The sequence below is a fragment of the Pteropus medius genome, unplaced genomic scaffold (assembly GCF_902729225.1).
Source record: "Pteropus medius unplaced genomic scaffold, Ma_sr-lr_union100, whole genome shotgun sequence".
Lineage (NCBI taxonomy): Eukaryota > Metazoa > Chordata > Mammalia > Chiroptera > Pteropodidae > Pteropus > Pteropus medius.
This window is the reverse complement of record NW_024350319.1, coordinates 310613-332269: the sequence shown is the minus strand read 5'-3', so window position 1 is coordinate 332269 and position 21657 is coordinate 310613. Positions and strand designations below refer to the sequence as shown.

The window sequence follows — 21657 nt, the reverse complement described above, 5'->3', positions numbered from 1 at the left end:
TCGACCCAATCTGGGTCAAGTGTCCACCCCTGGTCCAATCAACTCTCCCCAGAGGGGCAGGGTTACATCATATAAACATGGCTGCTGAAGGCTCATCACCACGGATCATGGGAGCAGTGATCAGGCAACAGGGGTTATTGTAAAGTAGGCAGCCTCCCCGAAAGGTGTCTATGACAAAGGCTAAGAAAATGAAATAACCATTGTATAGATTATTGGTAAAGATGAAAATTCTCTAACTTAAGCTTCGTCTTTGTGTGCACTAAAATCCTTTCCAAAGCCACTCTAGAAACTGACAAATTTCAGGAAAAAAAAAAAAAGCAGTTGATTTTCACACTCATCTATGTCCTATACAATTATCATTGTATCCTAGCACCTTTAGGATGGTCCTGTGACCGTTATGACAACGCCAGCTGATGAGAAGACCTCAAACTCTAGTTGTCAGGGCTTACTAGAGAGCTTCCTTTCTCAAAAGACATGATTTGAAGAACATAAATGTCTCCACTGAGCTCCCACACCAATTACTCAAAGCTACTGAGGATTTGGGTATCACTTTAGAAGTTACTCTATTTGTGGACGGCCCAGCAAGAGAATCAAGTTAAGATGTTAGGGAGATTCTATGGAAAGGTAGGTGCCTCAAGATAAATGCTATTGAATAAAGGAAAAGCAGTTGTTTTTGACATTTTGACAGTCACTTTAGGGTCTGGTTCTTATTAGCCCTCATTTTTGCCTTTTAAAAGGTTTTCTTTCTTTTTCTTTCTTTCTTTCTTTCTTTCTTTCTTTCTTTCTTTCTTTCTTTCTTTCTGTCTGTCTGTCTGTCTTTCTCTTTCTTTCTGTCTGTCTGTCTGTCTTTTTCTTTCTTTCTGTCTGTCTTTCTTTCTTTCTTTCTTTCTTTTTGATTGAAATGTCAGGAAATTTGGAACAGAAACTTACAATAAAACACGTCCTCTGACCCTCTGATCTATTAATCTTTCAAATAAACAAAAATAGTTGAAGAAGCCTGGAAGAAAGCATTTCTCGGTAATTACCTGCTATTAGTTACTGTATTGGTCATTACCCTGCAATTGCTCTTATAGAAAATGAAATAGAACAGAGAGAACAGGAAAATACAGAGGACGGATGTGTATGAAAGAGAGAGAGAGAGAGAGATGGAACTTGACAAGTCATTTTAGCTATAAATGCTTTAAAATCTTACAGATGCCAACAGGACACCCTCTTGCATACTTTTTCTCCAATCATTCCATTTTGCAAGCTACATTATTCACAAATGAGACAGTAAAGAAACACCAATTCTGAAATAAAAATGTGCACACCACCAGTGGAAAAGCAAACAAAATCAGCTAATGTACTGTGGTTAAAAAAATTTTCAAACAAAGTGGCAGTAATTTACTGCCCAAGCTCTTAGCAGGACCCCATGAACATAATCAGAACCCCCAGGACTGATGGGAAAGTATAATTTACAGTAAGTCTCAGGATAATAAAAGAAAATAAAGAAGCAAATTGTGCATGAACATGAAAGCTGTATTTCTTCTGCTTTCAGCAACTGAATCAAATTTCCAGCCAGAATTTTAGGGTGAAACTTAGAATTCCATCAAAAAGCAAACTCTGAGCCAACCGGCACCCACACTCAGACACTACCTCAACCTCATGAATGACATAATTAATATATAGAGATGACAGTGATTAGAAAGATGCACACTACACCACCTGTTTGAGTAGCAATAAAGAGGTAGGCAGACCTGATTTTGAATCCTGGCTGTGTCACTTCCTATTTAGTGACCTCAGGCAAATTCTTTAACATTTCCAAGTCTAGTAATACCTGCTAACTCAGGTTGTTATGTGGATTAAATGAGATAAAATATATAAAGCACTTTGGAGGGTGTTTAGCACATGCTAATGTCAATAAATTTTGTTATTAATTATAAATAATATACTTTGTTAAATGAGTTAGTATAGTTAAGGCACTTAGGACAGTACCTGGTATAAAGTTCCAATAAGTGTTTGTCGGTATTATTACTATTTGGTTAAATCTCAGTTAATCCGAATTTAGACTAAGTTAATTTATTTCCATGTTAAAAAGTTCCTCCAAGCCATTCAGTGTTCAAAGTTATTGAAGATTCTTCTAAAATATATTAGTCTGCTTATAGGATTAGTACGTAAATATGTTAAGTATCAATTTAAAACTTTTTACAGAAGATTATGCATAGCTCCAAGAACACAAATTAGAAGCTCTTAGTTCTAGTACCAACTCATTTATGTCAGGTGTGTAACATTGGACCTCAGTTTACTTATCTGTAAAATAAGAATAAGGATACCTGTCATGCCTTTCTCATGATAGTTTTGGTAACTATCAAACATAAGCAAGCAAGTGAAATTACTCTGAAAACAAAAATGCAAGGCAAATAAAAGATAGTATAAATTTATTATTACTGTTCTTTAGGACATGATAGCCTGCTTCTAGAGATGCATACACACAGAGGAATAGAAATTCCAGATTGTACCAAAGGTGTTGCTTTCTTTTATTGTGATAAAATACACATAACATGAAATTTACCATTTTAACCATTTCAAGAGTACAGTTCAGTGGGATTAAATAGATTCACAATGTGTAACCATCACCACCACCCATCCACAAATCTTTGTTCATATCTGTTCCCCAATCTAAGATTTAGTATCCAAAAACTCCCCCATTCATCCTTCTTCCCAGCCCCTTGCAACTGACATTCTATTTTCCATCTCTATCAGTGTGACTACTCAAGGTACCCCATGTAAGTGGAATAATACAGGATATTGCTTTTTCAAATAAATCCCTTAATTATTTTCTTACCTTTTCTATCTTTGTCTTTAAAAATTCAGTGCAGAAAACAATGAAAGTTAATTGAGGATTTCATTTTGTGGGTTCCAGATCCTTGAACTTTGTGATAGTACTATGATTAAGAAATAAAGACACACTTTATGAGAAACTCACAAGCCCTGATGGAACTAATTACTCAGTCTGCTCTCTGCTGTAATTTTAGAAGACATCTCAAAAGCTGTGATATTTTAATCTCTGCAATAAAGATAAGGGAATAGGATCTGGTCCCATCCTCTACCACAAAAGTACTGTTTGATATTGAGTAAATCTTTCTCTGAGTCATGTCTATTAAACATAGGCCAAATTGATTAAATGAATCTATAGTAGTGTAAACTGCATATTCATATGTTTTGATGGCATTTCTACCTTGCAAGGTACTCAGAAAATAACATTCTCTCTCTTCATCTCTACCCAGGAACAATATATTTTGTATAATAAAAAAATGGAAGAAGAAAAGGATACCTGTAACATTTTTTCCTGGGGGAAAAAAAAAGCAAGAACAAAGAAAAACTCAAAAAACAACTACAACAAAAAATTAAACTGGTTTTAGATATTCCTGGCAGTTCATTTCATCTCTCCTCTGACCAGGGAAAACAGAGTAGAGAGGAGTTTCATAGCACATGCCAAAATGTTATTTAAAACACACCCACACCCAGGAGCAAAGGCTTTGCTCAAATTCAAGGCTATGACTTCACAACAGGAAAGAGAGCTACAGAGTTAAACAAACCATCTGAATTGAGAAGACAGAGATACATGATCATTTAAAAATTATCTTTAAGTTACACCAAAATGTACACCAGGTCCAAAATTTTAAGGCCATGTTGAGTACAAAAAGCAGTGTAGCCAAATGTAAGATGCCATAGACCAGAAGAGTTATGTATTTGGAATGAACAACTGTCCTTATCATTCATAAACTTTCCAACTTGGATGCATTTTATATGAGGAGACACTTCTGGTCTGATAAGAGCCTGGCTCTGGGAAGAACAAGATGACCAAAATTCTTATAGATGAGACACTTTCACACATGAATCACTCAAGAAAAATGGCAGTTGCTTCAGAACATTGGCTGCCTGCCCCAGAAGCTGATGGGAGCATGTTGGGGAGGGAGAGGAGCTCGGTCAACTGGGACCCACCTTCAGCATGGATTGTAATCAGGATAGCAAGGCTAAATACCTCATCCATCTGACTTCTAGAGTCAGGTGACAACTTATGCATATTATCACTTTTTTCCCCAGATAGAGTAGCTCTTGTTTGAAAAATGTAGCTGGATAGGATCAAGTCAATTTTATTAGTATAAAATATTTCCAATGCTGTATCATCCAAACAGCTTCATAAAAATGAACTAATCAGACCAATAACACATGAAATGCTGTAATGAGAATTTGTAATAATATTTATGAGTTTTAGGATACATTTTTTCCACAAAAGAATGACAGAAGGTAGGTTGTATAGGTCTATTCCCATTATTTGAAGTCAGAGATGAAGAATTTCTGACTCATAAGATTTTGGAGATGGAGAAAAACTGAAATATGAGCTACACCAACACCCGCAGCACATTCCTGACTGATATAGCGTTCCTGAAAAATGGTCAGGCAGTCTGCTTCAATACCTTGAGGGAGAGGGAGATTGCTTCTTCACGAAGGGATGAGCAAAGAAGATAGGCCACATGACATTATGGTAGGTCTTTGGCCTTTGGGAATTTGGTTTTCTCACCTATAAAAGAGGGGGATTATTTTATAATACTATGTGGAAGTAGAAATAATGTGTTTAGCTCTTGGTTATCAGTGAGTATTAGTTTTCTTCCTCTTTCGGTTTTTGAATTAAAAAGGTTTTCCATGCATTGGGCTGAAATCTGCTTCTTTGTAACTTTTGAGACCTGGTGGTCTCCAGACGAACCTCTCAGGGAGCATGGAACCATTTTTTTCTTTCTTCTGTAAGACATCACTTCAAACACTTGGAGTCAGTCATGAGACTTCATATAGCCTTTTTTTTTCTCCAGCCTAACTCCACTTAATTGCCTCTACTCTTCTTAGAACTAATGAATAACTCAAGTTGTACCTTTAGGGAGTACCAATAGAACTGGGAGCAGACCAATTGGGGGCATATTAAGGCAGGGTGCAGGCTTTCAAGAAGCCTAAATGTATAACACAGTCTGGGTAAAATAGGGGCTAAATCAAAATGCAAAGTATTATTATTGTGTAGAGAAAGAGTAACTACAAATGGGAAGTGACGTTTAAGTTGAGTATTCAAACTTGAAGGATTTTGAAAGGCTGACGCTTATGCTGGGGGAACAGCATAAACCAAAGCATGGCAAAGTAAAAATACATGAAATGTTTTTAAGGAGGGTGCTATGGACTGAATTGTGTCCTCTCAAAATATATATGTTGAAACCCCAATCCCCAATGTGACTATATCTAGCGATAGGACTTTAGGAGATAATTAAGGTTAAATGAGGTTATATAGATAAGGCCCTCATTCAACAAAACTGGTAGCCTTATAAGAAGAAGGAGTGCCTGTCACTTCTCTCTCTCTCTCTGTCTCTCTCTGTCTCTCTCTGTCTCTCTCTCTCTCTCTGCCATGTGCAAGCCAGGAGGACAGACCTTACCAGAAACCGATCTCTGTCAGACTTTGACCTTGGACTTGACAGCTTCCAGAACTGTGAATAAGTTTGTTGTTCAAGCCACATAGTGGTGTTTGTTACAGCAGCCCTAGCAGACTAATACAAAGGGCAATTACAGAGAATAATCAATGGGTAAAGACCTAGGAGAACAGTAGGTGGGTATATTGACCAACTAACCAGAATGAAGAAATATAAACAGCCAAGCTTTGGACAAAGACCAATGTTCAAATCTCAGTTTTGCTGCTTTATTAATTAATTGTATGACCTTAGACTAGTTGCTCAATCTCTCTGAGCTCAAACCTCTTCTTTGCTACTGGTATAAAAAGATAATATATGTAAGGCACCATTCACAGTGTCTGGCATATGAAGGTACTCTATAAATATTAGCAATTATTATTCTATTATTATAATTATTACTAATCACAAAACTGATAGTAAGGTAAGATATAAGTATTATAGGATGTTCAGTGATCTAAATACTTCTTGAAAATGTCTACTAGCTAAAAGATAGTGCATATTCTCTATCTTTAACATTTGTGGATGACAACTGTATCTAGAATGATAATAACAGCAATCTAATTATGAACGAGAAAATACTGCTTGCAGAAGAACAGCAGGAACTGTGAGAGAAAATAGACATGCAATTTTGGCATCTGTGTTGTCTCAGGAGAAAGGATTTGAACCATGGCCAGATGTGTCCTTGACTTGCTTCCTGCTTTGAAAACTTTGTGTCCTGTAAAATCCAGCTCAAATAGCACCACCTCTGCAAAGCCTTATCCACAACTCCCCCACTCCTTCAATCATGTACCCAATTCTTTTCATCTGTTTCTTCCACTAGTCTGTGAGCATCTTGAAGACAGACACATACTATTTGTTTCTGTACCCAGCACCTACCACAGTGTCTGGTACATAGCTCAACAAATGCTTGTTGAATGAATTAATGGGACGAAATAGGAATGTTGACTTGACAAAGTTCAGAAAAACCAAAAGATGTTAAAATAGATCTGTAGACTTTTAAAAACGTGATCTGAACTATATGTATTTGTAAGAGAGGCTGTTTTCCACACTATCAGTAAAGACAAGATATAATCATGAGAGGGGTTTTGCTACATTCTTTTCCAGCCAACAGTCACATCAACGTCTTAGATGAGGGTCAAATCGATATAACACATGGTGTTAGGAGGTTATGAGTATGCTAAATGATAGCATCAAGTAATATGATAAATCAAGCATATCGAAATATGATAATAGCTATGACAGGAATAGTGAGTACTAAAACAAAATATTGATTACAAAAGTATGAGAAAAAAGAGATGCAGGTAAATGGCAAAATTTATGAGAAACTCACAAGACATTTAGTTAAATGCAAGTTCATCATAAGTCAATAATAAGATGATGCTACCCAGAAGCTGAGAATTTCGGTTGCAGAAATAAAAGTGCTAAACGGAGAAGATGGTCCTGTTGCATCCTCTATGGTCCAGGCCCACCTGGAGTATTGTATGTTCACTCTAGGAGGCCACCTTTATCGGGGAAGGATCTGGAAAATAATTTAGGAGAAATAATGGAAAGAATGGTAACTGTTTATCCAGTAAAGAGGAGATTCTGTGGGCAATAATCCATTAGGTTAATGCACCACCACAGTTATGCATGATCTCCCCTAATCCTCAAAATCACCTTATGAAGTCTAGGTATCCATGTACCAGGTCCTCTTCCTAAGGACAGAAAGGGGCCTCAGAAGTCATGTGTCATTTATTCCAAAGAAGTTCAAAGCAATACTGGAATTAATGAGGACACATCTATGTACTAACAAATTTGATACAAATCATAATGGATTGCTTGAATTAATATACTATGACATCGATTTTGACTCTTGCTTCTTTTCAATGTACGTACAAATTTACCTAGAGATGTATTTTGGATTTCTTTATTACTCATAATAAGGCTATAAGACACTGCTTCAAACAGGACATATACACCTTAGAAGCTTAGAACTAAAGAAAAACTCGAGTCATCAAGTCCGAAATGACCACACAAAACTGAAAGTGAGGTAGAGTCAATGCCCTTTTGTGCCAGCATTTAATTTGGTCTCAAAGTTACAATTTGTAATAATGGGAATTTTTGAATTCCCATTTTATATAAATGATAAAAGTGGGGCTCAAAAAGTTAAGTAATTTACCCAAGGCTATACAGCTACTGAGTACTAGAGCAGAAACCTAGGCCAACATAACTGCAAAGTCCAAGGAACAGCCTTCATCCACTTTCTGAGAAGAAGTAGACACAGTAGAAGAAAATGAGAATGAAGACCAGCTGCTCAGCATAAGAAAGACCAACCCAATGTTAGGATTTCTCAACAATAAAAAAAAAAAAAAAAAAAAAAGACTATCCTTGTGTAATATAACTAAAGAAAGCATTAATGTAGAAGTTTTCTAATTAGAAAGAAAACATTAATGTAGAACCATTTATGAGACTTTTGGAAGAAGGGAGTCACATATCAGCTAGAAAAGTGGATTTATGACCTTTAAGAGTCATTCAGCTTGGAGATACTTTGAGTCTAGGTTGTAGAGAAATAGTTGACTTTGACATTAGATTAATTTATTGCCTTATCTAGGGCTAGAAATATTGTTCAATTTGATCCAGACTTTGAAAAGGAAGAGTTTATTTATAGTATCTTCAAGAAAATATAAGTGCTTCCATATTTTGGGGAAGGGAATCATGACACTAAAGGAAAAAATCATTTAAAAAAAGATTGAGCGATATGATTTCATAAAAATAAAAGTTCTCTGTTAAAAAATGTATCATAAGGAAATTAAAAGTTAAACTATTTTTTAATATATTTCAAATTATTAAAAAAATAAATACACTGATAGTGTATTTACAAAATAATAGTAGAATGAAAAGAAGAATATTCATTAGAGAAAAAAATAGCCACTAAACATTAAAAAAAAATCAATCTTACTTAATTATCAAAGAAATGGGAGTTAACAACAAGCCATTTTTGCTTTTGAAATTGACAGTGACTAATAAAATGACAATACCTAGTGTTGGTGAAGTTAAGTAGAAAGGTGCAGTCTCCTGCACTGTTGCAGAACTATAAATATGCAGAGGTATGATATCATGAGGCCTGGTATTTTCCCAGGCCCTTTAATGCATTTTTCAATACAGTATCACTTGTAACAAAATAACATAAATCTAAATTTTTAACAGTGGGGAGTAGGAAATATATTATAAAACACCCCTACAATGAAACATGTTTAATATGGCAAATAAAAATGAGGTCATTAAAAATATTTAATGACACGGAAAGAGGTTTGTGATGCTGTTAAGACAAATGCTGATTACAAAAGAGAATGCCCCCCACAATATGGTTCCACTGTGGTTAAATACATGTGCATTAAAAAAGACTAAAAGAATACTTGCTAGCAGTAACTATATATTTTTTGTCTTTTCATTTTTCATTTCCTACATTTTACACAACACATATGTTTAGCTTCTGTGTTTTTTGAATTTAGTTAGTTAGTTTGTTTAAGGAATAGAAAGATTTAAGGAAAAGGGCAATAAAATGTACAGAAGACCCTCTAGGCCCACCTCCCAAAAGAGCTGAGCTTAGTTTTCCAAAAACAAGAGTAAATGAGGCTATTACAACTGACCTTGAGGAAAAGGACCCCAATCCTTTAGCTGGATTGGGTAGTCTTTCAAGATTTTCACAGTCCTTTCCCACATCTCTTTCTTGGCAGGACGAGGGCTGCTGAGAACTGAGAAGGCACTGCCTGGCAGGTTTATGTAGCACTGGAGGGATGGGCCACAGTGGGCGACTCCAACTCAATGCAGGACCTGTCTGTTACTCAGCATCAAAGTGGCACTAATTTCAAGGCCAGCATCTTAAGGCCTGCCCAGATTTACCTGTTACCTGTTATCTGGGCCTAAAGTTTGATTAGACTATCATGATCAACCTGATTCCCACTAGGAACTGTTAGCAGAGAGGTGCCCATCACAAACAGAAAGGCTTTCTCTAAGCTCTTGTCTTCACTGTGTTTGCACTATTAGAAGTTTTCCATTAATTCCCCTTTCCCTATCTCTGCCCCCAGCCCAAACATTCCTATTCACCCAAATAAACTTTATTATAAAGAAATAAAACCAAAAACACTCACAAACAAAATATAACAATATCAACAACAAAAAACATGGTCTCTAAACACACCCCCCCGCCCCCAAGATTTCACAGCCTACTTTCATAGTTCTCTTAACACACATGCCTGGTAAACAGAGATGATTTCTGATTACCTAGTGGTTCTTGATGTAAAAATAGACTAGAAAAAACAAGCAAGCCATTTTACAGTTTACAGAGTATAACATCATCATATTAGGCTCTGATAATGACCTCAGGTGACATTATTACTCCTGTGTGACAGATGAGAGCACTGAAGTTCAGAGAGACTAAGTGATTGGCCCAAGGTGACCTTATTATTTAGTGGCCATACCAGAGCTCTTACTTGGGTTAGGGGCTGTAGCACTAAGTAAAAACTAAGTAAGGCTGTAGCATAAGTAAAAACTAAGTAAAAACAGCATGGAGACATCAAATCTACCTTTGGAGGCCTCATGGTACTAGCAGTAACGAAGAATAGCATGATAAAAACTTATCCATGTTCCTATTTTATTTTTTCTTATTTTTATTTAGGCAAAATTCACATAATAGGAAATGAACCATTTCAAAGTAAATAAATAATTTGGTTTCATTTAGTACATTCAATGTTATTCAACCACGACTTTTACCTAGTTCCAAAACACATCCATCACCCCAAAAGGAACCCCATGCTCACTAAGCAGTTTGCTCCCTATTCCCCCTCACCCCAGCCCCTGGCAACCAGCAACCCACTTTCTGTCTCTATGCATTTAACTACTCTGGATATTTTTAATATGAATGAAACATGAGACTTTTTATATATGGCTTCTTTTACTCAGCATATTTTCAAGGTTCATCCATGTCGTAGCATGTATCAGTACTCCATTCCTTTTTATGGTTGAATAATATTCCATTATATGTCTATACCACAACTTCATGGACATTTGGGCTGTTTCCACCTTCTGGTCATCGTGAATACTGCTACAACAAACATGCATTACCTGTATTTGTTTGAGTCCCTGTTTTCAATCCTTTGGGGGTATATACGAGTTTCCTTACGTTCTTATGTATTTTATCTGACTATAAGAGTATAGGATATTTATCAAAGACAATGTAGAAATTAGAGGAAAAACACAAATTAAAAAATCACCTAAGGGTAATTAAGAATGTCTTCTTCCAGAGAGGATATTTATAAGCTTAGAAGCTTATAAACCCTTTCTTTCCTCCCTAAAAACATAGATTATTATTTTAGAACTAGGTAGTTATTGAGAATATAGATTGTATTGACAGAAAAACCTGGAATTCAATACTGGCTCTTCCATTTACTAGTTGAGTCATTTTACCACTCTCAGATTGTTTTCCTGGCTATAAAATAGACACAGTAGTACCAATCTCACAGGGTTTTTTGGACACATTAAATGAGATGGCATTTTGAGTCAAGTGTCCAGTACAGCACATGGGACAGAACATTCAGGGAGTATTAGTTGTAATAGCACTTTCCACACAGGATTTGCTAACTCTATTATAAACTGAGGTTCGTGAGGGAGGAATTTTTGTTTTGCCACCATATTTTCTGTACAGTGCCTGGCACACAGTTGGCACCCAATAAATACCTGTCGAATGAATGAGTGAATATAAGTGTTGGGAAATGAATTGAAATTAGAGACCTGGGAAGAATATATAGGAAAACATAGCTTTCTGAGTTAAAAAGACAAGTAAAGGCCGTGGACAGAAAATTCTTGAGAGTCCATGTGAATTCTATACAACCATATTCGAATGCCTGGAGTTGGTCAGGTTTGACATAAGGTCCACTAAACAATGGAATCATTTGCAGAAAATAAGTTAGTTTTAGTTACAACAACTGGAGGCAGAGCTTTGAGCCCTCTGAGGCACGCAGTGAGTTGAACTTTCTAAACTGCTGGACCAATTAAAGCTCAGGAGTATTTTTTAAAGCAAATGAAGCATTTGATGGAATAAACCCAGGCAAAGAGATATTTAAGCATGGGGCCTTGACAGGAACTGCCCTGAAGTAATATCGCTTGGAACTAAAGAGATGATTAGTGAGTTTCTCATGGCCCTACAGGAAATCTTGCCTGGCACAGGAATGCAAAAATTTCCAACCCTGTCTAAAAGCAGTTTTCCCACCCTCTACTGCCTCATAATGTTTGTTAATAGGTTGCAGAGCTCACTGCCAGCTGAAGGCCTTACTGCTTTCTTCCTAATGTGGTCCTTATCCCAAATAAGGGACTTGTCCTGTTTGTGGACTAACTTCTGCAAGCTCGGGAGGGCTAAATGGAGTTGTAGGCATGTAAGCTCCCAGGAGTCAGGCCAGAGAAAATGAAGGGCTGACGCCTACCTCAGATGGCTACTGGCTAGGCCTAGCCAGGGAGGATGTGAGCATCTTTTATTCCATGATGACAGTTTGTTTTAATACAGGTATGTATTCATACTTCTTTAAAGCACCTGTCACTGTTGAAAGTAAATGATTTTTAGTATATGTGTGTATATTAATTGTTAAATCTCTCCTTTACACTTAATTGTAGGGTATCTGAAAGCAGGACCGTTTCTGTCTTCTTCATTATTGTATCTTCAGACCTCAGTACAGGTCTTGTCCACGGCGAGCGCTCAATAAATATTTGCTGAGTAAATGAATATATGGCATTTTATTACAAATTTAAACTCGAGGTGGAGGCAATATAATATATTGGTTAAGGACATGGGTTTGAATTCTGGCTTTGTTGCCTTGTGACTTTAAGCAAATTGCTGCAATTGCTTAAAGTCACATTCCCGATGTCGTTGTAACATATTACCACAAACCTCTTGGCTTAAAACAACAGAAATTTATTCTCTCACAATTCTGGAGGGTAAATGTCCAAAATCAGGCAGAACCATACTCTCTCTGGGAACACTAAGAGAGAAACCATTCCTTGCCTCTTCTAATTTCTGGGGGCTTCCCCAGCATTCTTGGGCTTGTGGCTGCAATCACTCCAATCTCTGCCTCCATCTTCACATCACCTTCTCTGCGGGTTTGTATGAACTCTCCCTGTCATTATCTTTCAAGGACACCTGTAGGCATTTAGGGCTCACCTGGATAATCAAGATGATTTATCTCAAGAGCTTTAACTTAATTAAATTTGTAAATATCGCTTTTTCCAAATAAGGTAAAGTACATAGGTTCTGGGCATTAGAACATGAACATATCTTTTGGAGGGTCACCATTCAACTCATTACATTTCTCTAAGGCTCATCTTTTAATCTGTAAAATGGTCATACTGTCTCTTATAATTATTGTTAGGATTAGTATGGCAATGCATGTAAATCAATTTACATGACTCATGACACATAAAAAAACTCTCAATATATTGAAAGTTTTTAATAGCTGGTATTATTTCATAAGGCAGGAAATTACTCCTGACGGCCACATGGAAAAGGTAACAGAGTTAAGCCAACTCACTCAGACTTGTTAAAAAGTATGTCAATATCCATATCAGTATCAATCAATTTTTATTTAATCAGGGTGAAGACCTGAGCTCAGCCCTCTTACCTATGTCATTACATTGGGTAGAGTGGTATTCTCTCCCATTTTGTAGATTTAAAAAAAAAAAACAAATAAACAAACAAAATATCAATTTTCAAGAATCTAAATTAGCCACAGAGCTTAAATATAAACCAAAGACTTCTCACTCTAAGCCTGATTCTTTTCTATGTTACCCAAAAAACTATGGACTAAAATGGAGAAAGTTCTAAGCATCTGTACCTGGATAAATCACTTGTTAGAATATTATTGAAAGAATTAGCCTGGAAAAACTCTAAAACAGTGATTCTCAAACTTTGTCGCACATTAATTTCCTGAAGACCTTTTAAACCCCTCAAATCACAGACTCTATAGAACAGTGAAATCAGAATTGGGGTGAAGAAGAGGCACAGGCATTAATAGTTTTTAAAACTCCCGGGTGATTCCAATCACAGCTGAGGTTAAGAACTACTACTCTATCACTGTTTCTCAAACTGTGGTGGGAATCAGAATCACTGGGAAGTTGGTAAAAATACAAAGGTTTAGGGTTTAGTCTTCTTCAATGAGCCTGGGTCTCTCTAGGTGATTCCAATACCCATCACGATTTGAGGATAACTACTCTAAAGTATCTTTCAACTCTGATGTTTTAATTTTCACCACTCATTTTTTTTTTTTTATTCAAACACCTGTGCTAGAGTTAAAACTACAGGATGCATATAAATAAGGCGGAATTCCTGACCATGAAGTTCATAGCCTGGCAAGCTGTTCTTGCTGCTCTGAAAGAACTTGCCACACTGCTATTTCTGGGTGGTGCCCTCACTAGGATGAGAACTCCACGAGAGCTTTGCTTGAAATGAAGAAATGCTTAATGGATAGTTCATGCATCATAGAAGAAGAAGGGGAGAGAGAGAAAGAACATGCATGAAAATAAGCAACACCCAGCAGTGCGGTGAGGCACGACCATCTATCCACCTTCCCCCAGAGTGAATGACTACCTATGGGAGAAGGTGGCGTCAGGAAAGGCTTCTTCAAAGTGGTGAGGTCTGAAAGGGTCTTTAAGGATAACCAAAGGTTGGGGAGTCTTATTATAGCAAATAGCAGAGTTTTCACAGAGGCCTGAAATAAGATGGGGAACAGTGGAGGGTGAGGCAGGAGCCTGATGGTTTAGGAGTTTGTATGATCTCTTCTCCCTCCATTGATCAAGAGGCCTCTAAGTCCAAAAGTCCCTGGGAGTCTTTGTGCAAGAGTTGACTAAAGCCATAGGCCCAGAACTACAAAGACCTTCTATGATCCCTGAGAGCAGAACGCCAGTTCACAAGTCTCCAGAAGCACCTTGAAGCCAACTCCAAAGCCAACTCTGAAATGGATGCACAGGAAGGTTCCCTCTGTAGGCAGGTTTAAATCCAAACTAGAAGACATGCAGGCAGGGGAAAAGTCTGGGAAAATCAAGAAATGTTTTCTCTACTGCTTCCTGATTATTTACAAATAAAAGATTGTGCCTGTCTTTGCCAGGAATTACTGAAAATGGTACCAAGGGAAAAAGGAATCTGAGACCCATGAGAGGTGGTAGATAAATCTCTATCCCGATTCTAAAGGGTAAAAATGGGAGCATAAACATTTCCAAGCTTATTCGATTGCTTCTCTGTCTCAACCAAGTGGTGGTTGCCGGGAGTAGGGAGCTCTGTGTAACTCACACAGCCAAGTTGGCCATTTCCAAAACACCCTAGGGCGTCGTGCCTCTAAACTGAATGCCCCACTAACAGCAGCACATAGGGGAAGGGAGGTTATGGCTAATGTCAGGGATTGGTGCCAAGAGTGGAGCTGGAGCTGGAATGACTGCCTGGAAAGACCACTGAGTGGTGAGGCTGACTCCGCTCTGGCAGTGGTGCCCCATGGCAAACCCCTTCCCTTTGAGCAGACTTTGAAGACTCAAGATTGACTATAAAGGATCATTTTTCTTCTTCTTTTTGAAAGAATTCCATAGCCCGCATCTTGGGTGTCCCTTTCCCTAAAGTGAATGGACTTGTCAAATAAAGAAGATTAACAAGAGTCCTTGAGAAAGCAGTTTGGTTGAAGGGAAATTGATTTCCATGTCATATACTTCTACACTGGGTTGTAGGCAAAGAGACAAAGAGCTTGTTTTTAGACATCGAAGGATAAAGCAAACGTAGCCAAGCTGGCCAGAAGCTCCCCTGCTTTCCTATCAAGAAGGTGTTCTTACTACTTCCAGGCCTAGATCAGATTTTGTTTTACTTGCTATAAAGGAAAAGGAAACTAAATTTGTATAGTCAGGAACAGCTTATCTGAAGAGACGACAATTACCCCAAGAACTGAAGGATGGGAAAAGCAAGAGAAAGAGGAGTCTGGGTAGAAAGAACAGCATATCAAAATGCCCGTGGTCAGAAGGGAGCGTGGCCTGCTAGAGGAACCTAAAAGAAGTTATTGTGGCTGATACATAGTCAGCAGTGGAGAAAAGTGCAAGGTGAAGTTCAAGAGACATAGGCAATGCTAGATCATTAGGGCCTGAGATTTCCTGACTCATTCTGTGATTCCATTGCTGTGCTACATAACCATTATCAAAGTATAATCTCTCTGTGCTTTGGACTTCTACCCTACAAAATTTTTCTCCACAAATACTCAAAATTCTGCCATTCTCTGAGAGATAATGATCACATTATAATCAGTAATAATGATCCATTATATGTAAAGTACTTTACATATTTTTAAGCATTATACACACACAATACACACACACACACACACACACACACACACACAATAATAACACAATAATACACACGATCAGTTTTAGAAAATTTCTTTTCATAAAATGTAGTTCCTAGAATTTTCACGCCAGGATAGTTATGAGAACTCCTCACGCTGTAAGGAGGAAACGCAGGTTAAGGAATTTACCTGAGGTTCTGGCTGTTCTTTTATTAGAGCAGCACCTTCAAATAAATATAAAGCTAGTGACATGTATCATTTTAGACTGTTTAGTAGCCACATTAAAAAGGATCAGTTAAAATTAATTTTAATAATATATTCCACTTAATTTAGGATATGAAAACTTATTTCAATGTGTAATCAATATAGAAATTATTAGGATATTTTAAGTCCTTTTTTTTTCATATTTAGCCTTTGCAATCCAGTTTGTGGTTTACATTTACACAGATCTCATTTTGGACTGGCCACATTTCAAGTGCTCAACAGCCTTAGGTGGCTAGTGGCTACTGTACTGGACTATGCAGCATTGGAGCCTCCTGATGGGCAAGGCAGCCATAAGAAGGATTGAAAGCTCCCGTTTTACAGATGAGAACACTGACAGGTCACTGACCTGGTGATAGACTTGAGCTGGTACTAGAATCTAGGTTCTTTGTCAAGAGCTCTCTTCCCAGATCATACTACCCTCCCCTTGGGAATATGGGGGTGGAGGGGCAAGAGAACTACCTTCAGTGAGCACCTAGAGATTGTGCTAGAGATGGTGATGGCGCTTCAGGTTTTATTCAACCCTTATAACAACCCTTTAGAATCACTATCACCATTTTCCATATGAGGTTACAGAGGCTCCAAGTGCTGTTGTTGTTAATAGTGGCAGGACAATGTCAGTCCTTTAAAGAAAACAATGTTATCAATATTAGAAAGATACCTCTTAAGGCCAAAACCTGCTGAACTTGGGCTATCTGAAACACTGCATGGCTACCCCAGCAATTCCACCAGAAACTTCTACAACCAGCTAACAGTTTTGAAAATGAAACAAAAGATGAATGAACTCTCAGAAACCCCATCCTAGGAAGACTGTTCTTTAGCTCACCAAGTACCAAGGCTCCTGTTCCGGTCTATCTCTATCTTGTCCCTTTGCCCACTACCACTGTTCCAAATACATGTAAGGAGGAGCATGAGGAAAAGACTCAGCTACCCGATTCGGACTAGCTGTGAACCATCTCCAAGCTATATAGGCCAGTCAATACCATTTAAATAGACTCTTTATGTACTGTGGACAAATCAAGAAACAAGGAAGGGAGACAAGAAGAAGCAACCACTCCTGAACTAGAAAATCGGGTCACAGTCCTTGATAATGAAGTTCTCAGAGAAGAGGTGGGCTAAGGGGCCGAGGCCAGCATGTATCTGTCTGTTGTGACCATGCAAGCAGCTGTCCTATGGCACAACACAAATGCGACCCACAGATATATTTCTTGGCCAGGAAAACAATCTTAGGTGATAGATACTAATGCCTCCACAGGTGAGCAAAAGGAAGCTCAGAGTCATAGTAATTCCAGAATGCATGCTTATGAGAATCATGCTGTCCACGTCCCGACTACATGTAAAAATCCAGGCTAGTAGAGAAAGCAGCTTTCCACTTAAAAAAAGCAATCCAGGACAAAAATACCCCCAAATCTAGTCTGTCAGCATAGAGAACTATTTGCAGTTGGAGGCAGTCCTCAGTATTTTTTTAAATAGTAGACTCCCTCCCTTTCTGCTACCTAGGGGTACAATTTCCAGCCCTTTCTCCAAAAGAAACATTTGGCTTTCTATAGAGAACCTTGAGACCTCGTGTGACTGAAAATGAAAGAAGGGGAAAGAGGCCCTCATCACACCCCACCCCAAATCCCTCAAGGAGAAACTGAGGTTGGGCCCCTGTAGATCCATTTACTTTAGGAGGTACCGGGTTCTGAAGCATTTGTTTGAGAAATTACCCCCATGCCCCATCAATAGTAGCTTTCAACGGCTCCTCCCGGGTGGTCTTGTCTCTTTTAAATTTCATTTCCTGTTGGAAAGGTAACTGTTGAATGCCACTGACTGGACTCTGTTAACAGAAAACCAGGACCTGAGTGAGGCTGGGGAGCCAGGATGGGATTGATGGGCGGAACGGGGTAGCTGGATGAAGAGAAAGGCATTAACAAATACCACATGATGAATTTTTTTACTGCTTCTCCATGTAAGGGAAATTGCCCCATGTGAGGAGGGGATATAAGGGCAAGGGACACAGTATAATCAGCTGCCATGCTGGATGTGGATCCCTGGACTTGGCTTGCAGGCCTTATTAAGAATCCTGGCACTGCCAATCACCAGCTGTGCCCCACAGCCAAGTCCTTTAACCCTCACAAGCCTCAATTGCCTATCCATTCTACCACCCAGGATAGTGTGAATTTAAATGATGCATGCAACATGCTTAGTAAGTGCACTATTATACCTAGTAGGTATTCACATGCAGTAGCCATGAATTGGCATAGATGGCATTTGAACCCATATGATTTAATACCATGTCTTCTACTGTATACCAGGCACTGTGTAATAAGAGCATGCCAATAGATAAGAGAGCCCCTGACTTTGAGGTAGGCACAAAAGAGAAAATTTCAACACAGCATGGTCAGAATTCTGATTGAAATAGACATGGGGTGACATGGTACCTTCACATATGAAATATTTTGGAGCACTGTTGATAGCATGGTCAATGGGGTTCATGAAAGAATTCATCCTCTAAAGTGCAAAGTCCACAAAAGCAGGAGTACTGCCTATCTCATTCAACGCTATGCCCATTAGGAACACTGTGGGGAAAGGAGGTGAGGGAATGTTTAAGGTGATGCTTAATTCAAGAAGTTAGCCAAGTGCAGAATGAGGATAAAGATAACCTGGTCAGAAGAAGCTGCCTGAGCAAAAGCATGTCCCTAAGATGTATTTGGGGAATTAGAGGCAGATTGTTGAAACAAATGGAGTACAAAGTATGGGGTGTAGGAGTGAGGTGAGAGGAGGTGGCAGGAGTAAGATCATGGAAAGCCTTATTTATAAGCTAAGAAGTATGGCGCTTGTATAGGTGAACACTCATGTGTGGAAGGCCAGACTGGGCAGCTGCTGACATGGGCTGATTTAACAGGATCTGAGCCTAAAATATGCTTTCCCTACAGGTCTGCCAAAGTACCTATGTTTTTTCTTTTTTACTATCAAGCCCAAAATATTAACCATATTAACCAAAAACAGCTGTTGCTTCTTATTCTCCAATTAGTTTATCAGATTTGCTAGCTAGATCAATTTTCACAGCAACCGTATGAGGTAGTTACTTTTATCATCTCATCTTAAAAATGAGAAGACCCGAGCGCAGATAAAGGCTTGCCCAAAGTCGCACAGTATACAGGTAGTATAGTCTGGATTTAAACTTAGTCACCTTGGTTCCAGAGTCCATTGTCTTAAACATCATGTTATTTAAAATTTATCTTCCATCATTTCTCTCCAGCTTTTTGCAGCTACTTGATGAATTTTTAATTTCTATAACTCTATTTTTCGATCCTTGAATTTCTACTTAGTTTTCTTTAAAATGTCTACATTTTTGTCATATTGTCCTGTACTTGCCCTATAGTTCCTGTTCTCTCTCTCACGATGAGACATTGTAAACATATCTAATCTCTCACATTGGTCAACTGTCTTTAGTATTCCAGATATGAACTTTCTCCATGTGTTTTGTCTGCTGGCTCTCACTAATAGTGGCTTTTTTCTCTCCCTTGCACGCACTGTAATATTGAAAAGTAAACTTAACATTAGCAGGAGTTTGCTGTTGTTGTTTTGGGGTACTGATTTTTTTTAATTTTGTTTTTGGTGAGAGACTTACACGCAATGGGGTGTCGAGATATTTTTAACAGGATCTGACCTTGTTTCAGGTTATCCTCTGTCACTGTCTCATGGCTTAATTAATTATGAACCAACTTTTTATATTATCTTTTGGGTTTGTGGCCCAAGGTGGTTGATAGACTTCTATACAAGATCCTCAGCAGAATTTTCTTTATTTCATGCTTGGGCCAGCCATTCCTCACTGACAGATATGCAGGGAATTTGTTTGCTACGGCCTCAGTTCTCATCACCATGGAGTACTAAAACTCCGGCCCCTAAGGACCATACATATTTCCCATATTTTCAGAAGACTTTTCATTTAATTCTTTCTCGTTGATCATTGCTCCATTATTGAGCTTACTCTTCATTTCTGGCACCTTAGGATTTCTCCTTTTTGCGTACCAGCCAGGCAATGGATGTTTTTTTTCACTGTCTATTTCCACAACCATCTCTCTGTGATTGGTGTGGAGGAATGTCTCTTGACAACCCAATCTATTAAATTGGCTGGAGAGTTATGATTATGCATTTAGATACCAGTCTTTCCCTCTTGTCTTTTGTCTGATTCATCTTTCTATCCTAATTCTTTAGACAGAGCCTAGACCAAACTTGGAAGCAATAAAGATTTGATCAATGAATGAATAAATGATTTAATCAGTTTTCTCTTTTATTCTAAATGAAAATTAAAGGCCATATACTAATAATTTTATAGAGAAAGAAGACATCAGAATTCCTAGAAAGCCACCCATGCTCTCTGTAAGACCATGCTGAAGAAGCAAAAAAATTTGAGGCCTGTTCTTATCCAGCTCTTGGGCCAGTAGGTTCATTACTATTGACATTACTTTTCTTGAAGGGCAACTACTGCTAATTACAGTGCTGGTCTAGTAGAAATTTGAAGTCTGGCAGGCTAGGTTCTTGACTGATGGCTCTAATGCTTTTTACCACATATTGATGTCCTTCTACAGTTATAACTGGAACCTGATCAATGTAGTATGCAATAATGTAATTTTTTCTTTTGGTGCCATAAGGACTTGGCCAATTTAGTTCACATTCTTGAGAGGCCCTGGCACAGTGCTTGACATAGAATAGGCACCGAGTTAAAATTTAATGTGCTTTATTTCCTCTTTTTAATTAAAAACCATCCATAAATATTTGTTGAAAATCTACTGCTTCCTCGGGATTGTGTCTGATGCTAGAGATGAAGAAGAGTAACATGCAATCCCTGTTTAAATCCTTAATTAGAAAAAGAATGTCCAGATCAAATTTGACAATAAATGATCCTAAATGTCTTTTGATTTAAGGTGAAAAGACATCTCGCCTCATTCTACCATTGTAAAATACCTAAAATACCTATAATCAGCAAAACAACATTGCCTATTACTATTTTACAAAGTTTTCTCTCCTCAGAGGTGAAATACAACTGCCAGTGAGTACATAAACAGACAAAAGAGAGCTGATCATGAAATGCAATTTTTGACAATGACTTTTGGGCTTCTTTTACCACTATAATCCCAGAGCCTAGAATCACACCTGTTTGAAAATAGAAACTTGATGTTTGTTGAATATGGGTATCTGCACACGCATATGTGGATGTGACCCATCCATCAAATGGCCCTAGATATGGTATGACTCATCCTTCCACACATACTTTTTGAGGACTTCCTATGAACAGGCGTCTGTGCTATTCTGTGATGGAGACAGACAAAAAGAAAAAGAACAAGATAGATCTCCTACCTACAAGAAATTCCCAGGTTTAATGGTGAGATAGAAAGGTATGTAAATCACCATGATATAACATAGAAAATGCTGAGAGAAGATCAGAGGAAAGGACTATGGGAGTTCCAAAGAAGTGCAGGCCTGCCAATTGCTGAGGGATCAGACAAGAATGTGGCCAATACAGACTTTATGCTTGGACTTGAAGAAGTAATTTGCTGCCGTATAGACAGGAGAGAATG

The 21657-nt window shown here is 38.0% G+C and overlaps 1 protein-coding gene across 3 annotated transcripts in view; it reads right to left on the bottom strand.

Annotated features, from left to right (window-relative positions):
- ROR1 (receptor tyrosine kinase like orphan receptor 1) overlaps positions 1-21657 on the bottom strand; it is a 366292-nt gene that overhangs the window by 136666 nt on the left and 207969 nt on the right. The gene's annotated exons all lie outside the window — the stretch shown is intronic.